The sequence below is a fragment of the Hemibagrus wyckioides genome, linkage group LG20, assembly GCF_019097595.1.
Source record: "Hemibagrus wyckioides isolate EC202008001 linkage group LG20, SWU_Hwy_1.0, whole genome shotgun sequence".
Classification (NCBI taxonomy): domain Eukaryota; kingdom Metazoa; phylum Chordata; class Actinopteri; order Siluriformes; family Bagridae; genus Hemibagrus; species Hemibagrus wyckioides.
Window position 1 is genome coordinate 13,094,161 of NC_080729.1, and position 8,772 is coordinate 13,102,932.

At 45.4% G+C, this 8,772-nt stretch overlaps 1 pseudogene; it reads left to right on the forward strand.

Annotated features, from left to right (window-relative positions):
- The first annotated feature begins 1,077 nt into the window (after positions 1 to 1,077).
- LOC131370790 (CD48 antigen-like) lies at positions 1,078 to 2,342 on the forward strand (annotated as a pseudogene).
- Positions 2,343 to 8,772: the final 6,430 nt, after the last annotated feature.

Consider the following 8,772-nt stretch of genomic DNA (forward strand, 5'->3'; position numbering starts at 1 on the left):
ACATATCCAAGATGGTGTCATGGCAGTAGCACCAGCAGCAACGTTTGACTTTCTGGCACTGTTTTGACGTGGGGGTGGAGTCAAGGTATTGTGGCATGGTAAGCAGGCCTGGGCAGGCCTCCTTCGAAGCTACGTCATCAGCTGGAGACTCAAATCGCAACAAATAAAGTTAACAGATCAGAGGTCTACGTTTGGATCTGTCGTTTCCTTTTATATCACTTACATTAAAATGAGTATTGTTTTGTTAAAGTCCATAGATTTTATTTACGACCGCGGTGAAGTAAGTTTGATATTTGGACATTAGACATACATTCGGAAGCAGTATTTTAGGGACTGTCGACAAATTTCTGTACGACTGGAATGTAGTACTTGTTACTTACCTAGCTACGTGCCCCACTTATTATAATTTCGTCTTAAATATACATATGCCATGCGTCATTGCATGCTGCTTTTTTAATTTATTAATGATAATTTAATTAATAGATAGTATTAATTATGTATCATGTGAATTAAATTGTAATTATTTATTTATTTTTTAATTTAAAAAAATCACTACTCCTTCAATACCTTCTAGGTCATGTGACCCAAAACTAGTATGCAACACATGAATTCTTTTGAGAATATATGTGGCATTGTATTGACTCCATACATTTCCTATGTTCACTATGCTGACTTGTTTCATTTCCTATGTTCACTATGCTCGCTTTGTCTCACCATACCTTTGTCTAGCTTTTGTTTAATGTGTGTGTGTGTTTCCTAACCTAGATCCAGTTTTTGTGTATTCCTGAATTTGAACAAGTTTTGTGTAAGGTTTGATTCCTGTTTCTGTATCTACCTAGTACTTTATTTTTGTGCTGTAATAAATGTAATTCTGCACATACATCTGTCTTCACCTACATGTGACAGAAAGCTAGAAAAAAACATGTGTTGTCTGGCAGTAATAGTACAGGTCTGGGAGAACCAAAGGCATCTCACCAGGCTCAAGGCTCTATTTGACAAACCTGAGGTCAGGCTCCTCCTTCCTCTGGTTGGGGCACCCAACTAGGTAGCTGTTACCCACTCTTCATTGGTTCCACAATGGATGACACTCCAATTCCTGGTCTAGAAGAGGATGGCACCCTGCCCCCCTGTCCTGCAGAGGATGTCTGTCCCCCCACTCTGCCTGGCCAATGTAGACACTGCCCATTTGCTTAGTGGCAGGCATTGTTCCACCCCTTTGCTCGACCATGGTCCACTTGCTTCCTCTCTTCCCCCTTTGGCATTGCTGCGTCACTTGCTCCCTCCTACATTATTTTACAGGGTGTTGGTGTACAGGGGGAATGGTGGCTTAGTGGTTATCACATTTGCATCACACCTCTGTGGTTAGTCCCCCAGTTCAAAGACATGCATTGTATGCTAATTGGCATCACTAAATTGTCCAAGGTGTCCCCTGCCTTGTGCCCCAAAAGTATTGTATTGGGAAACATCCCTGGATTAGGTAATAAATGATACAGACCTACATAGATATGCCAGTGTATGACTAGTTCTACCTGTTGGCTGGATAGTTAATTTGTTAAATTATATAAATAATAATGATTTAATAATACCTCAAAAAAAACACAAGTCATCACTAAATAGTTTATCTTTGCTGTGTTTTATTTTTCCAGTGTGCAGTGATGTTTTTAAGCCAGTTAACAGTTCTGTTAAATTGATCATGCAAAAAAAGTTGAAAAGTTCTATGATATTGGCTGGATATTTAACACGGAAAACAATATTGTGTGATATAATGGAAATCCTCTAAGTAAAGTATTTGGAAGTTATAAAGACAAGGTGGAGTTCAATGAGGAAACCTACAGTCTGACGCTGAAGAACATACAGAAGAATGACAGTGGAATCTATGAAGCATCAGCAATTGGTGAATACACTTTAAATGTTGCTACATACCAACTACATGTGTTGGGTAAGTCTTATATTCAAAATGCACTACTGATACAATAATAGTGTCCTTATCAGTTAAATAATAATTAATTAAATAATTTGTGTGTGTGTGTGTGTGTTCAGTAATGCATGTCTATGTGTGTATCTCAGATCCAGTGGAGAAACCAGTTCTTACTGCCTCACTCCAGCAAAGCAATGACACCTGTAATGTGACTCTCACCTGTGAAGCTCAGAAGCTCTCAGTAACCTCTCAGTGCTACAATAATAATTGTGATATGAGGGAAAAGAAAACATCTGGAGACACATTCCTTTCCCTCTCACTGTATGTTAGTAACAGCTTCATCATTTGTAATAATAGCAAACCAGTGAGCTGGAAAAATACAACTATGGAGATAAAACAATTGTACAGTTGTAGCAGCATTTAGGAAAAAGTACAGACGTAGATGGCTTCAGAGAAGAAACTGTTGCATTGATTGTGAGGGCCTGAATGATTAGTGTCTGGCTTATAGGTGTATTCATAGATAGATACAACTTTATTGTCATTGCAAAGTACAGGTACATAGCAACAAAATGCTGTTTAGCATCTACCAGAACTGCAAATAGTAGAAATTGTGCAAATGTACAAGTGCAGATAAATATGTAAATATGTACATCGATAAATAAATAAGGCTATGTCAGAGTGTGTATAGAAAAGCATGTGCAGGTAGTATTTACAGCAGATAAAGTGACAGGTGTAATTATAATTGTGCTAAAAAATGTGTGCATTGTGTACAATGTATGTACATGTCAGCATACCCACACACACAGGAAGCAGAGAGCAAGTTCAGTGCCACTTTAATCCAACACAGGCAGGCACAAGGTAACTCAGGCTGAATGCAAACTCAAGCAGGCAGGCAAAAAGGCAAAACAGGCAAGAGAGGAGACTAGTGGCCTTTACTACTGCAGTCTTCTATTTACTGCAGTCTTCTTTTACACGAGAGTCGGAGGCGGATGTCCCGTGTGGAGAGCCAGACTCTATCACCCATATGGTATTGGGGAGTTTCTCTCTGCCGCAAGTCTGCTTGGCTTTTCTGTTGGCGCACCGCGTGGCGCAGGTGGACGTGTGCCGATTCCCAGACCCTCTCACTCTCTCTGAACCAATGGTCAATAGTTGGATCTCTTGGACTTTGCGTTCAGTCTGCCCGTTCGTCTGCAGATGATAACCCAACGACAGGCTTACTGATACCCACAGTTGATTGAAAAAGGCTCGCCATACTCTAGAGACGAACTGATGTCCTCTATCAGACACAATGTCTTCAGGGATTCCGAAGTGCCAAAAGACATGCTGAAAGAGTGCCTCCACAGTTTCCAGAGCAGTGGGCAGGCCCCTGAGAGGTATCAGTTTGCACACCTTGGAGAATCAATCTACCACGATGAGGATAGTGGTAAAGCCGTTGGACGTGGGCAAGTCCCTAGATGGGACCAGGGATGTTGAGGGATCGGTAGGGGCACTAGCTTACCCTCCGGCAGATGTCGTGGTGTCGAAATCACGGCGCAGACTGGGCATCCTCTCATGAATCGTGTGACATCACGAGACATGTTGGGCCACCAATATCTGCCCTTGAGGAGTGAGAGGGTTCGCTGTCTGCCCGGATGTCCAGAGCCCGGAGAGGAGTGTACTCCAGAGTGTAGTCCAGAAGGGTTAAGCGATGAGAGGTTGGGACATAGGTTTTCCCGGCGGAGCAGGTTCGGTAGTGGAGGACATATTTCCTTGTCTATGGACCATAGGAGAGGGCAGACGAAAAGATCAGGAGGGAGTATGGGCATGTCTTCTTCCGGCTGAGGTTCGGGTGAATGGATTCGGGATAGTGCATCGGCTTTGGTGTTTTGGTTGGTATGAGACAGTGAAGCGAAACCTTGTGAAGAACAGAACCCAGCGAGCTTGTCACGGATTCAGGTGTTTCACTTCTTTGAGGTATTGAAGGTTTTTATGGTCAGTGATAACTTTGAAAGGGTGGTTAGCTCCCTCCAACCAGTGCCACCACTCTTCTAGGGCCAACTTAATGGTCGTAATTCTGCTCCACCGGGGACAATTTCTTAGAAAAGAAGGCGCATGGGCGGAGTGCAAGTGGGTCACCTCCTCTCTGAGACAATACTGCCCCTACTCCTGAAGTCGAAGCATCCACCTCCACTATGAAGGGTCGACTAGGATCTGGGTGGATTAAGATGGGTGCAGAGCTGAAGGCAGCTTTCAGTTTTTGGAAGGCTTTGAGCGCCGATGGCGTCCATTGAAGTGATTTGGGCTTGTTGCATAGAAGGGAGGTGAGAGGCGCGGTATTCTTACTGAAGTTTTCAATGAAGCAACGGTAGAAGTTTGCAAACTCCAGGAAGTGCTGAAGAGCTTTAATACTGTGAGGTTGCGGCCAGTTCTTCACCGCTTCTACTTTGGACTGATCCATTGTGATGCCCCCTGCGGAGATGACATAGCCCAATAACTGGATGATGGGTTGGTGGAACTCGCACTTTTCGAGCTTAAGATAAAGCTGGTGACGGTGGAGACAGTTGAGCACCTGTTTGACATGGCGAATATGCTCCGACCGGTTGGATTAATAAATGAGGATGTCGTCAATGTATACAATCACAAACTGGTGGAGCATGTCACGGAAGACTTCATTCATAAAATTCTGAAATACCGCAGGCACGTTGGAGAGACCATATGGCATGACCCTGTATTCATAGTGCCCAGAAGGTGTAATGAATGCCGTCTTCCATTCATCTCCGTGCCATATGCGGATCAGGTTATAGGTGCTCCGCAGAGTTTAGTGAAAAGGCGAGCTCCATGGAGTTCCTCAAGTGCCGCAGGGACCAGAGGCAGGGGGTAAGTGAACTTTACTGTCTGCGAGTTCAGGTTTCTGTAGTCGATACACGGCCGAAGCTCTCCATCCTTTTTTGCCACAAAAAAGAAACTGGAAGCCACCGGGGAAGTGGATGGACGTATAAATCCTTGACGTAGCGCCTCCTGAATGTACTCTTCCATGGCCTTCTGCTCTGGGATGGACAGAGGGTAAACTCACCCCTTGGGCATCTTAGCATCGGGCAGAAGGGTTATGGCACAGTCCCAGGTTTGATGTGGTGGCAGTTTCGTCGCGGCTGTTTTACTGAATACAACCCTGCAGCTCCCGTATTCCGCAGGGATGCCCACCTCAGCATTCTGGTGAGGGCTCTCTACACTGGTTTCCTCCAGCATGCCTGTCATGGGAACCGGGATGGAGAGTGCTCGTAGACATGACTGGAAGCAATAGTCGCTCCATCGATCGATGCTCCTGGTGCTCCACCTGATGTAGGGCTGGTGGAGCGCTAACCAGAGGAGCCCCAGGATGATGTCCACCTGGTCATCCTCCAACACCAGGAGTGAGACCGTCTCCTCGTGCAGACAGCCGAGTCAGTGGGTCAACTCTGGGGTGATCCACTGCACCAGCCCGCAACCCAGTGGCTTTTCCTGAATGGTCATGATCCTGTAATGCGTGGGATGTGGCAGGTGGATAAGACCCGAGAGGAGACGAAGTTCCCAGACGCGCCGGAATCAAACAGCATGGTAAGTGCGTGAGATTGAGACCCATGCATTAGTGTGGCATCATGATACCGCGGGTTGGTTATTATAGAGCTGAGGTAGATTGTACTCACCTCAGGCTCTCCACAGTACAGGCAGAGTTCACGCTGGAGCCGGTGCTGCCGCTCGCTAGCGGACAGATGGTACTCGTCTGTCTGCATGGGCTCTGGTGTGGAGAAATCCTCATGGGGTGAGATATCAGATCGGTCACCATCAAAGGGAACAGATGTTGGGACACACTCTGCGCCTTCAACATGAAGGACTCTAGGCTGGCAGACTCGTCGTATATCGCCATCTGCCGTTGGATGTCGGGCCATAAACCCCGCCAGTAAGCCGCGAGTAGCGCCGCCTCATTCCAGCCACTGGATGCCGCCAGTGTGTGGAAGCACAGCGTGTACTCACGGACAGTGTTCTTTCCTTGCCGCAGAGTAAACAGCTCATCGTGAACCGAGAGGGCAGATGTGCTCACGCCAAAGACCGCCTTGAAGTGGGCCAGGAAATCAGCTAGGGAGGCGAAGACTGGGCTCTCGGTTGTCCTCAACGCCTCTGCCCAGTGTCTGACCTCACCAGACAGTAGCGAGAGGATGAATGCGATCTTCGCGTGGTCATTGGGGAACAACATCAAAATAGAGTTGGCATTGCATCACAAATCCTGCACATTCCGATACCTCACCCGAGAACAATGCTGGTTTGGCCACGGGACAGGCCGGGGGAGCCACCGTGGATAGTACGGCTTGCTGTAGTGCGGCCGCCAGTGCAGCAACCGGATCAGGTGCAGGAGACGGGCCGGCTTGTGGCTGCTGCGGATCCGGTGTAGGAGGCGCGCCGTCATGCTGACCTTTCATCTCGCAGGTAGGACCCAGTTAACTTGTTGAGGAGCGAGTATTCTGTCAGCATACACACACACACAGGAAGCAGAGAGCAAGTTCAGCGCCACTTTAATCCAACACAGGCAGGCAGAAGGTAAAACGTAACTCAGGCTGAATGCAAACTCAAGCAGGCAGGCAAAACAGGCAAGAGAGGAGATTAGTGGCCTTTACTACTGCAGTCTTAATACTCGCCACTGTCACTGATGAGTGAGCGCTTTAAATAAGCCCCGGGTGAATTAAGTGCAGGTGTCGCAATCAGAACTCAGGTGAGTGTGAGCGAGGTAGTGCTGCTGGGACCGGCGTGCCAGTGAGAATACAACAATAACAGATAATATACAATGAATATACAAATAGTATATGGTATGTATAAATAAAGTATATATAAATGTATATAAATAGATAGACAGATAAATAAAAAAACTAGGTGTATCTATGAAATGGACAATATGTACAATTAATTATATTACACAGTGAGAAAATATATTATACCAGAATGTACAACAGAATGTATAACAGTGAAATATATTATATTAACAGAATGTACAGGGTGGAGCAGAACTGTAAAGTGGTAAGTGTAGTAAGACATGAGTGTCCTAGCGGTGTAGTGTAGAGTTCAGTAGATTTATGGTTGAGGGAAAAAAACTGGCCCTAAACCTACTGGTTCTGGTGAGGATGGACCTGTATCTCCTCCTGGATGGAAGGAGGTTGGACAGTTTATGACTCGGGTGGGAGGAGTCCTTGATGATTTTGTGTGCTCTGTGCAGACATCTACTGTGGTGAAGAGACTCAATGGCAGGTAGTTGGGTGCCAATGATGCATTGGGCAGTTTTCACAACCTTTTGCAGTGATTTCTTTTCACACACCATGGAGTTGCCATGCCACACTGTGATGGAACTCGTCAAGATGCTCTCAATGATGCAGCAGTAAAAGTTGGTCAGGATCTTGGGGGATAGGTGAACTTTCTTCAGTCTCCTTAGGAAGTAAAGACTCTGTTGCGCCTTTCGAACCAGAGTTGAGGTGTTCGGATGCCAGGACAGATCCTCAGAGATGTGGACACCCAGGAACTTAAAGCTGGAAACACGATCTACTTCAGACCCGTTGATGTAAGTAGGGGAGTATCTGCTGCTGTTAGATTTCCGGAAGTCCACAATGAGCTCTTTGGTCTTTGTGGCATTGAGGGTGAGGTTGTTCATGGAACACCATTCTGACAGTCTACGGATATCCTCCCTGTAGGCTGATTCATCGTTGTTGCTGATTCAGCCAACAACTGTGGTATCATCTGCATACTTGATGAAGACATTGGAGTTAGTCATGGGTGAACAGGGAGTAGAGCAGTGGGCTCAGCACACAGCCTTGTGGGACACCGGTGTTCAGGATGAGGGTTGAGGATATGTGATTACCCAACCTTACAGACTGAGGACGATTTGTTAAAAAGTCCATAATCCAGCTGCATATGGATGTGCAGTGTAGCGAATTTAGCTCAAAATTTAAATATTTAAGTGTAATTATAACTGGTTATAATTAATTATAAATATTCAAATGGGGGTTCTTAGAACTAACTGTTAGAGAATCAATAACACAATTATTTGATTTGTTTGTCCACCGAACAGACAGTATAATTATGCATTAATTCCAGGGAAAGTTATCTTCCTGGCCAAGAAAGAATAACTACTTTGTAAAGTACTAGCTGTAATTTAGCATGTAGCAAGAGCAATGTTCAGGGACCCCGAATTCCCTGAACTTGTAGTTTATTCACAATCACTCGTGAATAAAATGCATTTAATAAAACAGAAACACACAACACATACTAACTACAACACACATACATAAAAGTCAGGGTAAGTATTATAGAGAGGGGATAAGTAGGCAAAGGGAGATTGAGATTAAGGAAGGGAATACGGAGGAAATCAGAACGAGATTGAGAGTAAGAGAGAGGAAGGAGATAAGGAAACAGAGATCAAATATGGCAAGTTTCAAATCGAGTTTTGGTTACACCCGTGTGAGAATCGTCAAAGTAATTAGGATTCGCCTTAATAAAGGGGTTTCAGCTTAAAATTGTGGATCTAAAGTAATTAGTAACTTGTTCGTTGACAAGCATCCTGATGTAGTGGATCAAGGAGGTTCGGAGATTCAAAGTCCTCGGAGCAAGCAAGAGATTCTGCTGGTATGAAAAAGGTTTCAGTGGTGCAAAGAAAGTTCTTCAATCAAAGCTGCCGGCAAAGTCTCAGAAGAAAGTGAAAGTCTTGTCCCGAAGAAAGGTCAGAGTCGAGTCGGGCGATGATAGAAGAGATCGTGCCGGGAAGCAAAGGCGCACCCCCCCCCCTGCCCCCCGACCGCAGAGCTGAGCAGAGCAAAAAGCTGAGCAACAAAAGCCAAAAAGCTGAGCAAAAAGCCACA